Source organism: Varanus komodoensis, unplaced genomic scaffold (assembly GCF_004798865.1).
Source record: "Varanus komodoensis strain SLA01 unplaced genomic scaffold, ASM479886v1 scaffold180, whole genome shotgun sequence".
In the NCBI taxonomy this organism is placed as follows: domain Eukaryota; kingdom Metazoa; phylum Chordata; class Lepidosauria; order Squamata; family Varanidae; genus Varanus; species Varanus komodoensis.
In genome coordinates this window covers 148243-162640 of record NW_025335528.1, presented here as the reverse complement: position 1 = coordinate 162640, position 14398 = coordinate 148243, and the positions used below count along the sequence as shown (strand labels likewise).

The window sequence follows — 14398 nt, the reverse complement described above, 5'->3', positions numbered from 1 at the left end:
GACTTATTTTCCAACAATTTCAGGAATGTCCGAACGCTAATAGCATGCTCTGTCTATCCATCTACTCAGAAGCAAGCCCTATGGGGTTCAGTGGGGTTTAGCCCCGGGTAAATGGGTATAAGGTTGCACCGGAAGTCCCTTTCCTGTCTCCTAGTGTATTTTGAATCCATCAAGGGGAACGGCGGGCTTTGTTCGCTTATCGCTCTGATAAGAAGGATGATCAAACGGAACGTGTCGTTTTACGACGATTAACCTGACTATCGATTCCCATTTAGGATTCTTCTAGCGGCAAGCAAGCGCTTGGCCCGCTGCAGAGACGGTGCAGCTCAGCGCACCAGTCCCGACACCTCGTCATCTCTCAGTGCATTTCTACTGGAAAGTAAGCCCATTGACATGCAACAGGATGATCTCTCCGGTGAGGTTGCAGCATTGCCACCTAAAGGTAGTTCGGTGCCCAGCTTCTTCAGACTACTTGCTCTTGAATGGCTTCCGTGCAACCAGCTAATCCACAATCCTTTATTTCGCGAATTGACCTCTAGCTGTCTTTAGGATCGCAGTCTTTAATCGAGTAACTTTCCCCTTCCTCCTCCTCCTCGCGGTTGGCCTTTAGAGTCTTTTAAACCTTCCTGTCAGTGTAAATGTACATTAAACCTTGGGCTGTACCCATGTGCTTGGAAGGAACCCCACTGAACTCGATAGGAATTCCTTCTGAATTAGCAGATAAGGGATTGCGCCACCGACTGCTCTAATCCGATGAGAGAGACTCTGCGCACAGCGTCATAAATCCAAAATACACCAGGACACAGGAAAGTGCCGGGTAGTCAACCCCATTGAGTTCGATGGGACCTGTTCCTGATGCGTACACAGGGGGCTGCTGTTAGGGTTTCGACGTTGCTCGAATGGTTGAAACGGGGGAAGCGCTATCAGAATCTCTGACTAGGCATGCGTCTCTCTGCGGAAAAAACCTGCCGCTCCTTGGCTCTGACAAGACACAGTAGTTCAATTTACAGGAAGTGTAGTCTGAGGCTGCGCTGTTCGCGCAGATATGATATGAAGCGGTAATATTTCGGATGGAGTTTTGTAAGCCAGGGTGTGGGAAGTACCACAGTCATTCTGCCTTTGCATTGAATGCACTGCCATTCAAAAGAGATTTCCCCTGGCCTTTGCTACATATTTCTTTATCTCAAGCATGTCTGTACCACCCGATGGGCACAGCTCTCTGGGCCCACCACAGCAATCCGAATTCTACTTCTTTCTTTACTTGTCAGCGTTGGCAGAAGCAGTTCACCGGTAGGAGCAAAATAGGTTCTCTTTCAGGGGTAACCAAACATAAGCAGGCAGAACAGCCTACTAAGTTTATAATCCTCTAATACCTACCCAGGCGTGAGTCCCACTGAATCAGATGGGGCTGGCTTCTGAGCAGGCAGACATAGGCGTGCCCTGGCATTGTCTATCGGAGCAAACCTGGTCTATTTCAATCAAGAACATGTTGATCCTGCTCTCCCTCAGGTGGGGATGCTATTCTCTGGAACTTAGCAGCCTGAACAGTGTATGTCATCCGAATCTCTCTTTTGTATTATTTGTGGCTGTGGGCTCATGACATTGTAAGGATTGTTTCGTTTCAGCTTTTTCCTCTAGTAGTGGAAGACTTATGAACCTTAGGATTCATTTCTATAATTTGCTTTTCCATAGCAAAGTATATGTCTGCACCCTAAATCTGTGATTGTAAGTCATGAGACTTCTTTCCATGCTGTATCCTCAGAATTGTGATGTCATGTGTTACAAAGTGAGTTAAGACCCAATCCTGTGCAAGTGTAGACAGAAAAAAAAAATCAACAGGTCCCAGCATTGGGAATTGTGAGGCATTTTTTCCTGTTTAATCATGCAAAGGATTACACCCTTAATGCCTATTTTGTTTAAACCCCTTCCATCTGGTTTGGACCATGTGGAGATGCTGTAATGAGCAAAAAGGGAGAGTTATCAGAATAGTAAAATTACATGAGCTCAGACGTTGTCAGCAATGAGAACATCTATCGATTTATTAAATTAAATTAAGGCACAATCCAAAAAGCATGTTTCGTTTTAAGTTTTCATTCCCCTAGAATTTTAATTCACAACCATTTGAAAAGAGTCTCTACACAAAATGAAGAGGCAACATGAGAAATCATGTTGTAAGGACACTTATATCTAATATTTTGAATATAAATATATGTAATCTCAGTCTTGATTACTGATGCGTTGTCAGTCTTCCTGGAGGTAGTGTTCTCCAGATGTGTAGGACTTCAAGTCCCATTGACACATCTGGAGGACACCACCTTGAGAAAGGCGGTGCTATGCCATTCCGAATTTCAGTTTGGGACCATTCGTTTCTCACCTTGTCGCACCCTGTGTGGTGTATGATCACCTGACAAAGTGAGTTATTTCCCGGGTTAACTCATGCTAGGATGCAGCAGTATCAGTCCATTCCTTTAGATGCTTATTCAGATGTGACACGTACTGCATATACTGGCGCTTACTTCCAGGCAAATGTGACTGCGTCTGCTCAGAAAGAAGCCCCACTGAATGAGTGCCTGGACAACTGTGCGCTGATCGCAGCCTTGGTTAGTTCTGAACAGATGCATTTAGGATCGCCACAGTGCTATTGTTCAATTTATATCACACCTTTTTCCCTTTCGCAAGGAACCCAGGGCAACTTACACGATCGTCTTCTGCTCATTTTATTTCAGAACAACCCTTTGAGGTAGCTTAGGCTGAAAGGCAGTGACTAACCCAAGTCATCCCGCGAGCTTCGAGGCCAGGACGGGACTTGAACCCAGATCTCTCCCCTTCCAGACCAACACTCTAAGCACTGTGCCATGCTGGCTTTCAGTCCTGCAATATAGGGTATAATCGTATGCAATGTAACATGGAGTCTAGTCTTATACGTATCTGCTCCGAAGTAAGTCCCATTCTTTTCAGTGAGGCTTCCTTAGAGGTGGGGGGTACAGAATCTCACCCACAGCCATAAAGGACCACAAAGGCCGTTTTCCCAGTGTGCTGTTTGTAGCCATGATTGTGCCGATCTCCCACGCACTTCCTTTCTTATTCTTATTCCCCGCACACATGAAGCCTGGGCTTCTACACGCTACGTGTGTTTGGGCCAGGGCCAGGGCCAGGGCCAGGTCGGAGGAGGAGGAGGAGGAGGGGCAAAGGGGCAGTCGCTCCCCCAGCAGGCAGTTTCCACACGCACCAGCTGCGAATACATAAAATAAATGCGGGTTTCGTCTCCAGCAGCATCTGCCCGGCTGCGCTCGGCGGGCTCAGCCGTTCGCTCCCAGCGGCCGGAAAGGAGGACGCGCAGGCGAGCGCGGAGAAGGGAAGGTCTCCCAACACGTCTGCTGCCTGCCCGCTTTTCCAGTAAGCCCCCTGTGTTTATGTTATGACATTTTCTGTTTGTAATTATTTTTATTTTAATTTATGTCATTTTTAACATGAGCCAGAACATTTTTCCCCTTCGCCTTTTGTACACAATGACTCTCTTCATGATAAGATGTTCTTTCCTAAACCCGGTATATTCCCCCACCCCCAACCCATCAGAGAGCATGTTTACTATGCTCTATTAGCAGAGTTTCCTAATATTTCTTCCTCTCCCCCACCCCAATACCCTCTATGCCCGGGCGTGTGTGTGCTCTAAGAATTTGCTCCTGTCTTGCTTTATTTGTTTGTGTGAAATTTAGTTTGAAAGCAGATCAGAGAGCGCAGGAGGGGTTTGTCATGAGAGAATGACCAAGTGACCTGAAGTCTGATTATATGTCATTATCTGGAGACTTGGTATATCCAAATTACCAAAACGGCCTCACTCAGCCAGATCAATTACGTTTAGATACAGAGGGAGGGAAAGGGGAGGGAAAGGGGGGGGAGGAGGGGAGGTTGAATATACAAATACATGCACACCGACACCTTTCTGGCACGGTGTGAGTGTTGCGCATTATACACAACTTTTGCAAAAGTCGTTCACTTTAGCTTAAAATCCAACTTTTTTTCCCCCTTACTTTACTTGGTAAAAATCCTATGTTGTGGCAGGCAGACCAGTCCTGAAACTGCAATCCCCGATCGGCTTCCTGGGAATAAGCCCCATTGAACTCAATGGGACTTGGTTCTGAGTAAACGTGCATAGGACTACGCTCAGCAAGCGACCAGATGAATTCAACACGCGTTGAGATTTGACTATCTTAGGATTTGGTTCCCCACGTTCCAGAAGCCCGGCTTGGATCCAGAAGAGACTGACCTCATCTGACGTCACAAGACAAATGCACTTAAAAATGAGCTAGCTAATCACCCGGGGCAACTCCGGTAGAAATTTAGGCAGGTGCTTAGCAATTCTGTAAAAAAATAACACGGAAAAAATGCTCGTTTCTGACTCAATCGCGCCCCATATTTGGTAGTCTGACTCCTAAACTCGACCGGTCTTTAAAGGCAACTAATAAAACGTGAAACCACCTGGGCAAGTTTTCCAAATCGAGGAAATGATTCCCTCGACAACATGTCATGCATGTTAAAGCGCCTTCCCCAACAGCTTAACAGCCACCGACCTCCCGTAATCCCCAGCCAACAATAGCTTCGCCGTATTTCCACACAGAACACCGTCTCCAACTCTGGCGATTCCCCACGTTTTGCACTGGATCCCACCACCCGGGCCTTGTTCGATCCACGGGGCAATTCGATAGCTCCAGCTAGGATTGCCCTCTCTTCCTTTTCTGGTCGCGGCCCTATCGCCTTCTGCAGTTCCGGGGTCGTGAGGACCTGAGCGCCAAGGAGATGCCACGAGCGGGGTGCGGGTGGGGGGGGGGCTGGGGGGGGCAGCATTTCTGCTGCCGTGCAGCTCTTACAGCCGCAGTGACGCTGGCAGAGGAAGGTGGAGGCAATCTTCCATTTGCACTGCAACCACAAGGGGGTATTGCTTTCATAAAAGCTGGCCGTGCGCAACTGTCTCCAGGACTGCAAAGGAGCCGGTGCCGCGCACCTCCGCAGAGGCTGCCTCACCTGCCTGTGTTCCTGCCAGCACTGAATAAAAATCAGCCCTTATAAGCCTAGAGCCGGGTGCTAGAATGGGGCCGATACTCCATGTTTACGCTATCCTATGGCAGACCTTGAAACAGACGAAGCGATGCCCTCTTTACCCGGGGATCGTTTCATTGCTTAGCCCGCGGTTCCCTGCTATGCTCAAGGTAGCGTACAGGATCCCCCACACCCGTTTTATCCTGGACGCACGAAAGCCAAGGACAAGGGCGGCTCCCTTGGTTCGCAGAGGGCACTCGAGGCTGCAGGCTGCATTTCCTCCGCTTTACAGTTTATCCTCCTTGGGAGGCAGGTTAGGCTAAGAAAGGCAGACTGGCCTGAGGTCACCAGGCGAGCCCCGTGCCATTGACTCTTGACCCAAAGGGCTGGGTAGCGCCTCGCAAGGAGATCACCCCTGAGAAAGGGGCCCTCCTTTGGTCCGCAGGGCAGGCAGCGGGTTGTTTTACATGTTTCAGAAAGCCCGCGTCCGAGAACTCTGACGGAGCCGTAACTTGTGGCGTCCTTTAACCCCAGACTCTAAGCAAGCAGTCCACGTCCCCCTGACTGCGTTTGAAACCACTGCCTTACGGGCCGATTCTAAGCAGGCTCACTCCGCTGTATTGTCCATCGAGATTACAAAGTGCCTTCTCCAACCTGGTGCTCTCCGGATGTTTGGGACCTCACCTCCCGTCTTCTGCAGTCAGCAAAGGTAAAGGTCAGGAATGTTTGGAGTTGTCCTCCAAAAGGTCTGAAGGGCACCAGGCTGCGCTAGAGTCTGATTATCTCCTTCGCGGAGATCGGCTGATGACTGTAAGCAGGCCGGACGCTCTGGGGTTTCTTTCTACATGGGCTTTAGTTCCCCCACTACCTCTGCGGCAGCTCCCAAACAGAAGGATGCAGCATTCTGCTCGGCGGCGGCGGCGGCGACTGCCAAGGCAAAAGCCAGCCAAGCCAAGGAACTCGCCTCGGAGATGTTCCAGTCCATTGGCCGAACTGGGACTGCGCAGTCCATCCTGAAACAGCACCCAGGGAAGTACATTCTACTGGAAAGCAATGTGTTTACTTTGGGACAATACATAGGCTGATGCTTCCTCTTGGTCAGACGAAGTGCTGGTAAATTGAAAATATGTTTTCTTCCAGGGCTGTCGATGGCCAGCACAACCACAATCATCATGGCTGTTTACGCAGAAGTAAGTCCTATTTGTGTTAACTTCCCGACCAGTGCGCACTTGGACAGCAGCCAGCCGAAGTCTCCCATGCTGCATTTCTTTACTTGGATGCAATTCTCAGAATGTAAAGCTGTAATCTCAAAACACCTGTACTAGTGAATGTGAAACCAGAAGTTATATCTGAATAAATATTCTTAGGATTGAGATTCGATGCAAGCTTCACTGATTTCTGTTGATTTTAGCATTCATACCCAGAATAGTTCCCTGAAAGAAACCGATGAAATATACACTTTAAATGCCACGTTTGTTTTTGGGTGTTGACAGGGTTCCTCTATTCAACCTTTTGTTAAATTCTGAATATTAGGCATGGAGATGGGAAGGAATCAAATACCAATAAAAGCACAGAATTGTTCATTTTTCAAGGTGTGGCTTTAAAAAACTAAAGGCAAACTTAGAAATGTTGTTCTAAAAAATATATCATACATTATGACAACAAAACAGTAAGGGAAAGAAACAAACCATATAAATAACATCTGTTTTGAAAATGGCATTGCAGTCAGAGCTGCATATATCTGAAAGAAAAATCCCAAAAACAATAATAGCCTGTCCTCTTTTAGGCTGCAGTCTATATTCACTTACCAAGGAGGTAGTCCCATTGACCTCTATGGGAGAAGACATGTACAGTATTACATTGTTAGGATTCTTCAAAAAGACAAAACTTACTTCCACCAGAGCAGCCTTCCCTAATCTGGTACCCTTGAGATAACCGTTCCCAGCATCCCTGATTATCAACCATGCTGGCTGGGGCTGATGGGATTTGCAGTCCAAAATATCAGGAGGGCAGCAGGTAGGAAAAGGCAAAATTCCATGACATGTAGAAACTGTGTGTGTTCACTGTGCGGACTGATTTCAAGGTGATGGAGTCTGATCTCACCCATCTTGAGTCTGTGCATCAAATAGGCCTGCTTTTTAGTGAATGGCAAAGCTGGGAAATGCAAGGCTATAAAAGTAAAGAGCTTCAGTTCCTTGACGGTGTATTGCAAAGGCCTGCCCTGTTGTTTCTACCACCCACCCACAAACAGGCCTTTCTATTCTTGGTCAATTTCTGTAACTGGAACTGCTGAGGTGGGGGTGGGGAGGATGCAGCCAGCCAGATGTCAGCTCGCTTTCAAGACTCCCTGATTTCTGCATAAATTAATAATTCAAATTGAGAGTGAGGGGGAAGCTTGGCAGAAAGACGATACCAGCCCTCAAAGAATAAACCTGTCAGTCTCTAGGCCTACCCTAAGCATAAGTTGACTTGGGGGTAATTCCCAACTATTTCAGTGGAACTTATTTCTGGGAGGCTTAGGCCAACCATTTTCGCTGGATTGCTCCTAATCGGTTTAATATAGCAAATGTAAGGATGCAAACCACAAGCCTGCAAGCATCTTAAATCCAACACTCTGGATAAGCTGGGAATTAAGGGGAAGAAGCTGTTCCACTTCCGGATTCCTCCCCCACTCTCCAAATAATCAGAAGTAAATCCGGAGTCATCTGAAAGAACTCCCGAAGAAGCCACGTTTGGAATGAATGAAAGAAACCTGGGAGAAGAGCAAGCTGCACATCAATAAATATGGCTACTAGGAACCACCAGGCAGCAGTTTAGGAGAACCTGCTCTAAGGAACTTTATCCACAAACATTCCAAACCCTGAGACAAAGTCAAGCCAAATTCCACTGAAAGCCTTGGGATACTTTTCCAGCTTTAGGACTGGGGGGTGCACTGAGGTACTTTAGGACTAGGGGAGTACTGGAATTACAATAGAGAGGCGGAGTAAAAAATATCTTGGTAAATCAATAAATAACCACAGTGCTGTCAACTGGGGTGAGCGGGTGAAAGTGGGAGGACACGCACCCCTTGGCCGCAGCTTGCAAATCCTCACAGGTCACGCAGCCTTCTGAGCCTTCTAGCAGAATTCACAGGCTCATTAAGGCGACCACGCAGTTGACTTTCAAGCCAATGAATACCTGAATGACTGATCTTATTTCTCAAGTGCTGTCAATTCAGCCTCTTCTGGATGAGGGGTCGACCAGCATACTGCACTTGAGGCTCACCTCCATATACTCTCGGATTCCGGTCCCAGTGGCTATAATGGGCTTGCTCAGAACTGCCATCTTAGGTGCCAGGGAGATTCGGTTTATAAACTGGAGTGCTCTTTCACCGGCTCATTGGCCAAACGATTCTCTAAGGACAAACCAGGTGCAAAAACATGAGGGACAACTCCATTTGAGTGTGAGAGGGGAAAACAGCCACCAGCCAGTGGCTGCATTAGGAGACCGGGTGCCTGAACCTCTTTTCTGTTTGACCAGTTATACCTCCAAACACAAACTTTTATTCTCACTGCGAACCAGAACTATCAGATGGATATTATGCTGCAGTGGCTGCATAAATCCTATTGCACATGTCACTCTCATTTTATTATATCTGTGAGCTGCTTGGAAGTGGGAGGGGTGAGGAGGCATGTGTGGGAGAAAGGGGGCGCAGAAATTGTCGCCTTGGGTCTATTTTCCTGGTGGAAGGGCAGAGTATGAAGGAATGAAGGAATGAAGGAATGAATTTGTTTCTGAATAGGCATGGATAAGACCGCTTTGCACAAGGTTTTTTGGGTGCAAATGGGACTTGGTTTGCATCTTGGAGAGCTAAAGCTGCACTGAACAATATTGTTATGGTACAATATATTTCTGCTTTCCTGTACATCCCCCCCACACACACATTTTTTGTTTGTTTGCTGTAAGACTTTGAAATAATTGTATCAAAACACATTTGTCAATCCCTACCTTAAAAATCAGAGGTGACTGAAGCAAGCTGATGAGAGTTGATTTGTCAGAAAATACAAAAAAGTGGCATGCTTCTTTGACCTGTGTCATTTTATTAGTCTTTAAGTTTCCATTCTTTGGAATTGTAAAAGAAACCAAAAAATAAAAAGCTACAAAACACTGCATTTCCCCTACAACCCAATGTCCCTTTCATATACATTGTGTGTGTTTCTGTGCATGTTATTTGTAATATAATATAATCTTGCAATGTTAAAGGGAAACTAAAGTATCTCCCCCAACTTCAATTCCTTTCTTAAAAGACTAAAACAAAATAAAAATGGATTAAGGGAAGTTAGAAAGTAAAACATATAAGCCTAACCCTATATTTGCAGGTAGCAGGGACTGCCAAGGCAGAAGGATTTCACTTTCAAATGCACAGCACCTTGCACACAGAAGTCTCTGATAGGGAGCAGCACTCCGACATCCAGGACGCAGAGAAGCAGGGTCACCTTGATGCGCTTTGACTTCCAGCTCGGAGAAGGGCAGCCCGCCCAAATAATCAGCTGGGCTCTCTCCAAGGCTCCCTCTCTCCAGGCCCACAGGAAAGATCCAGCCAGCAATGTCTGGGGCTTCTTTCAGGTGACTTTTGCACTCAGTTTGTAAGCACCCCAAGCTTCAGGCAAGGCTTGGCTAGCCATTGGATCAAAAAGGGTTCTGAAAGACAAGAAATAAAGACTCATAAACAGGTATATTGATTTGGTGTGCAGACATCAGATTTGCTCAAAGAAAGACACCTAGTTTCGCTCTTCCTCTCTTTTGCCTTCCTCTGCTTTATCTTCACCATCATTAATTTTGAATTCATCTGCTGTTCTTCGGTTGCTTTTATAATGTTCTCTTTTTTCACCAGCCCTCCTTCTTTCCCCCATCTTGTCTCATAATCTGTAACTGTGTACGTTTTAGTGTATACATCATAACTGACCTTCCTTCATTCCAACAAGCTGACCAGCTGGAATTGAAAGTAGTTGGCAACACAGTCCTGAGCACAACTATCCGCAGCAGAGGACTCAGAATTCATTTAGTTCCCCCAGACTCTGACCCCACAGGTGGGTAAACTGCTTAAGAATGCCACCCTGTGCCCACTGACTTGGCAGGATGCCCGGTTGAACTCAATGAGACTTACTTCTGAGCTGACATGCAGAAGATTGCTCTGTAACTTTGCCATTTGCTTCAGTGAAATTTAAGCACTCTAAATGCGTGCAGGAAATTTTATTTCATCTTAACAGGCTTTTTATTATACAGTGAGCTGCTACCATGAATGCACTAGAGACTCCGTTCATGGTTTGTAAGAAGCAATAGTTTATGGAACTAAGAAATCCCACACGCAGGCACACACAGCAAACACTCCAAATGCGAATCCTTTAAAACTCGGAATACCGTTGTTATTTTGTTCAGACCCACAAAGTCTGCCTCAGTGGGAAGTCAGCGTTACTGGTTTCTGAGGCTTCCAGTTCGGGCTTTTAGGATTTGAACAGAATGGAAAGCACATACGAAATTCGGGGGCGGGTGGGACTGGTTAGTTGGAGTAAATTGAAGGAAAGTTTTCCAAAGGAGAGGATCAAAAGCGGGAGGTAGCTTTGGGGGCGGGGAGACCGATCCTGCTCGGACGAGTCTGCCTGGAGGTTTCAGGATAACTAAAGCAACACATTCTGAAAGCAAATCAAGAAGCCCACGGACAGTGGTGCGTGAAGGGCCCCTGACTGCGAATACCGAGAAGGGAATGGCCTTCTCCTCTTCCTCTACTGAATAAGCCGTTTGCAGTTTGCCCCTCTGATGCACGAGTTCCGCTCGCCTTTCCTCAGCCCTTTGCTTGCCAGGGCTTTTCTCCCCGAAGAGATGAGGGAACCAGCTGCAGCGGTTTGGCGCTGAGAAGTTTTTCCGCCCTGCGCTTGGGCATGTCCTAAGGCTGCGCGAGGGAGCCCAGTTTTAATTGCGAGCGAAAAATACTTGCGAAAGAAATCGCTTCCTCCAGTCCTCTGAGAAGTCCTAATTTCTTTCCGGACAGATAGACGAACGCGGGATGTATCATCCGACTGCAAGCGAGGGCATTATTAAGCAGACGGCTGGGTTGTTCTCGCCCCTCCGCCAGCCACCCCGCGCTCTCCGGCAAGCAGCTCCGCTCAGCCTCGGACAGCCGGATTCCCAGAGTCCGACTGAGCTCCTAATGCAAGCAATCCCAGTCCTAAAACAAAGGGCATTTCCTCGCGAGGAAGGGAGTCCCCCGAGCTTCGTTCAAGGGGACTTGCTCTCCAGGAAGGTTGCATTCAGGATTGCAAAGTAGTATTTGGGAGCCAATATTAAGCTGGATTGAGCACGTTTATTGCAAGACCACCGAAAACAGTGCAGGTTTTACTTCCAAGTAAACGCCTTTAGGATCGGGGTGCCAATTAGCTTAATCGGGAAATCGGAATTAAAGCGAATGCTTGGCTTTAGCCGGACTGCCGAGGGAGGCTCTGATTTCCCCATCCGGACTCCTTTCCTGACAGTCATCCTTCACATTAATTGAATACAATCCAAGCTCCATTGAAAACCATGGCACAATTCTCATGTGGCTGTAAATAATTAGAATTCCACTCACTATATTTAATCGTTGTATGAGAAGAATATCTAACCAGGAGAGAATTTGGGATTTGTATGCACCAAGATCTTGAAAGAGATCTGCACATTTCTTTACCATATTCAGATGCATTCTATTTGTATATCCATTATACTTCCGCTATGTGGATCTTTATTTAAATTGCTGCTGCTTGACTGAGCTATGCATCCATTCATGAATGTGCCAGCACAAGCTCAAGTCTAACTCTGATATGAAGAGTTCTGTTTGACTGGCTGAAGAAAATTCTAATAGTAAGATAAATGGGGTTTGCCCTGATCTCAGGATCATCGGTCAGGGCACACAATTCCTGACACTCTGATCTTAAGGCTGCAACTGTAGTCACAGCCCCACTGAACTTACTGAGATAGTCCCAGGCTGTACTTTGATTGCAACTGAACTAAGTCAATTTATATGACATTAATATCTCTACAAGATGAAGCTGCAAGCAGTTATTTTTATTCCTAGCCTATTTAAGCAAAGAGCATCCTCTAGCGTGACACATTATAGGATGCGGTTTGGATCCAAACAGTGCCACAGTTGGAGCCCATCCACTGAAATTTATGAGATTTAAATTAAGGCTTTAAATCCCATAGATTTCAAGGGGTCTGCTCAAAATATGGCAAAGACTGGATTTAGCCTCAAATTAGGAACAAGATTCCTGAGACAAATATGGCAGGCACCAATCTGAAAGATTTCTCACCAAGAGATGTTTACTTGAGTTTAAGGGGCAACCTGTTTGATGGAACATGCTCCCAGTCCAAGTGCAACATATTTTGAATGCTCCAAAGACACCCTTAACTTTGTCCCTACATTTCTTCTCCAAGCATCAGGTACCCATGAAAAGTTTACCTGGATTCCTCAGAAGGGCTTGTGCCTGAGATCTGCAAACTGTGAGTGTTCAGGTTTAAGCCAAAGAAGCAGCAAGAAGTAAAGTCCCATTTCACTCATGGATTCATGGTCTGGGGGGTTTGTTAACGTGATTTCCCCACAATTTTTGGAACTGCATGTTAATCTACTCCAAATCCAGCAGTCCTCTTGCCAAGGCTGGAAAAAAAATGCCCAGCTATTGAGTCTTCTTTGGGGAAGGCAACAGGAAACTCTTTGCTCCGTTTCTTACCTCCAGTTACCAATTTCTCAATGAAAAGCAGGTTGGAATCCCTTTTCCTGTTAGAATGTGTTCAACATCTCACAGGCACAAAAGTTTTTATATCTCTTGGCTTTCAGCGGGCAGCCTTTAAACCTTTCTTTAATTACTCCCCCTCCCTAAGTGAAACCTGTTTTCTTCATGATGCCTTGGCATTTTGATCAGTTATTACTATTATTATAGGCAGCAGTGATTTTATAGCAAAATAAGAAAAATGCAAAGAGATATTTATATCTTTGTTAACCTAAACGGGAAAATAACATAACATGCTGTTAATAAGATCTGGTTACTTACTCTGTTGAGCTGCTTAAGTCGAAGGGAAACTTATTTCAGGCAGGGAGCGTGTGAATACCCACAGAACTGAAAGAAAAGGATTCAGATGTCATCATTTTGCTTTGGAAAAGAAAAACATAATTATTCTTGAAAGATTACTTTCTCATCCATTTGAGCAATGGATTTGTTTGTGTCTGTAAGAAGCAAAGGTTTGCAAGCAACACCATCCAATTCCTAGTTTGGAGCATTAATTTTGCCATATATACCACATGTAACAAGCTTTTTAGACCAGATTAATCATAAACAAGCCAATAGATCTTGGCTGTAAGTCTTCCTGAATGGACCAAAGTGGATGAAAGGAGCAAATGCATTACTATAGTCTACTGTAAGAATATTTTGTTAGATAATTTCTGATAATTTCTAAGTGGCACTCAGATTCTGAATTCATTTTCCTTGGAAGTGCATCTCATTCATTTCAAAGGAGTTTACTTCCAAGCTGTAATAAATGCTAATCTCAGTTCGAAGAATCTTTCTGATATTGTCCCACTTCAATATTTTTCTTTAAGAATTATGCATGTAAACATATGTAATGTAACTAAATTGATCGTCCACATTATCTATTGTTACCACTTTCGGCAGTCAATATGGTCTTATAGTACAGCATACACTATAGAAATACATGCAGGTTATTGCAATCTAGAGTACAGCCGAATTTATAAGCAATTTTAGATTATCTATCTGTCGATCTGTCTATTTCAGCAACCAAAATATCGGCATGCATAGACATACTTACAGCAAAGCATTGTTAAATACTTGCATTAACCTCTGTCGGTGCTGGAAGGGGGGGACCCTTTCCCTCGTTTGTTTTAATTATATTATGGATAGGAACGGCAGCCAATCCTAAAAGAGAAGCCGAACAATTAGCAGCGCGAAGATCAAAAAAAAGTTTTATGGCCCAGAGCGCTGAGCCCCGCCCCCGACGTCGCCGATTGGCCGAGAGAACCTCTGACGACATATATTAACCCGAGCTGCCCTAAAGATGTAGCTGTACATGGAGATCAGGCTGGGAAATTCGACCAGCGCTCTACGCACCTCCGAATCTGGAAAGCAATCCTGAACGCGACTGGTTTTTTTCCTCCATTCCTCTCTTTTTGCCCCTTTTCGTCACCACCATCTTCTTCACAGTCGTCATCATCCTTCTCAGCAGCTCCTCCATAGGAATAGAAAGTTTCGGATTTCCCCGAGGGGTGGACTCTGTGGGTTCTAGTCCCCCACGCTAAGCCAGGGGAAAATGCTGGGATCTTTCATGATATAACGAGCGAGCG

The 14398-nt window shown here is 45.8% G+C and overlaps 2 long non-coding RNA genes across 4 annotated transcripts; one reads left to right on the top strand and one right to left on the bottom strand.

The window, feature by feature from the left end:
• Window positions 1-1543: 1543 nt before the first annotated feature.
• On the top strand, window positions 1544-6417 carry LOC123021730. Of its 2 annotated transcripts, XR_006414391.1 has the most exons (3): window positions 1554-2256; window positions 2308-3396; window positions 6178-6417. It is a non-coding gene; the product is annotated as an uncharacterized LOC123021730 (long non-coding RNA). The 2 variants fall into 2 exon arrangements; XR_006414390.1 differs by having other exon boundaries at window positions 1544-3396.
• Window positions 6343-13983, bottom strand: LOC123021731. 2 transcript variants are annotated; one of them, XR_006414393.1, is made up of 4 exons: window positions 13867-13983; window positions 13095-13160; window positions 8302-9717; window positions 6343-6470 (listed from the first exon to the last, which is right to left on the bottom strand). It is a non-coding gene; the product is annotated as an uncharacterized LOC123021731 (long non-coding RNA). The 2 variants fall into 2 exon arrangements; XR_006414392.1 differs by having other exon boundaries at window positions 6367-6470; window positions 8215-9717.
• Between the last annotated feature and the right edge of the window lie 415 nt (window positions 13984-14398).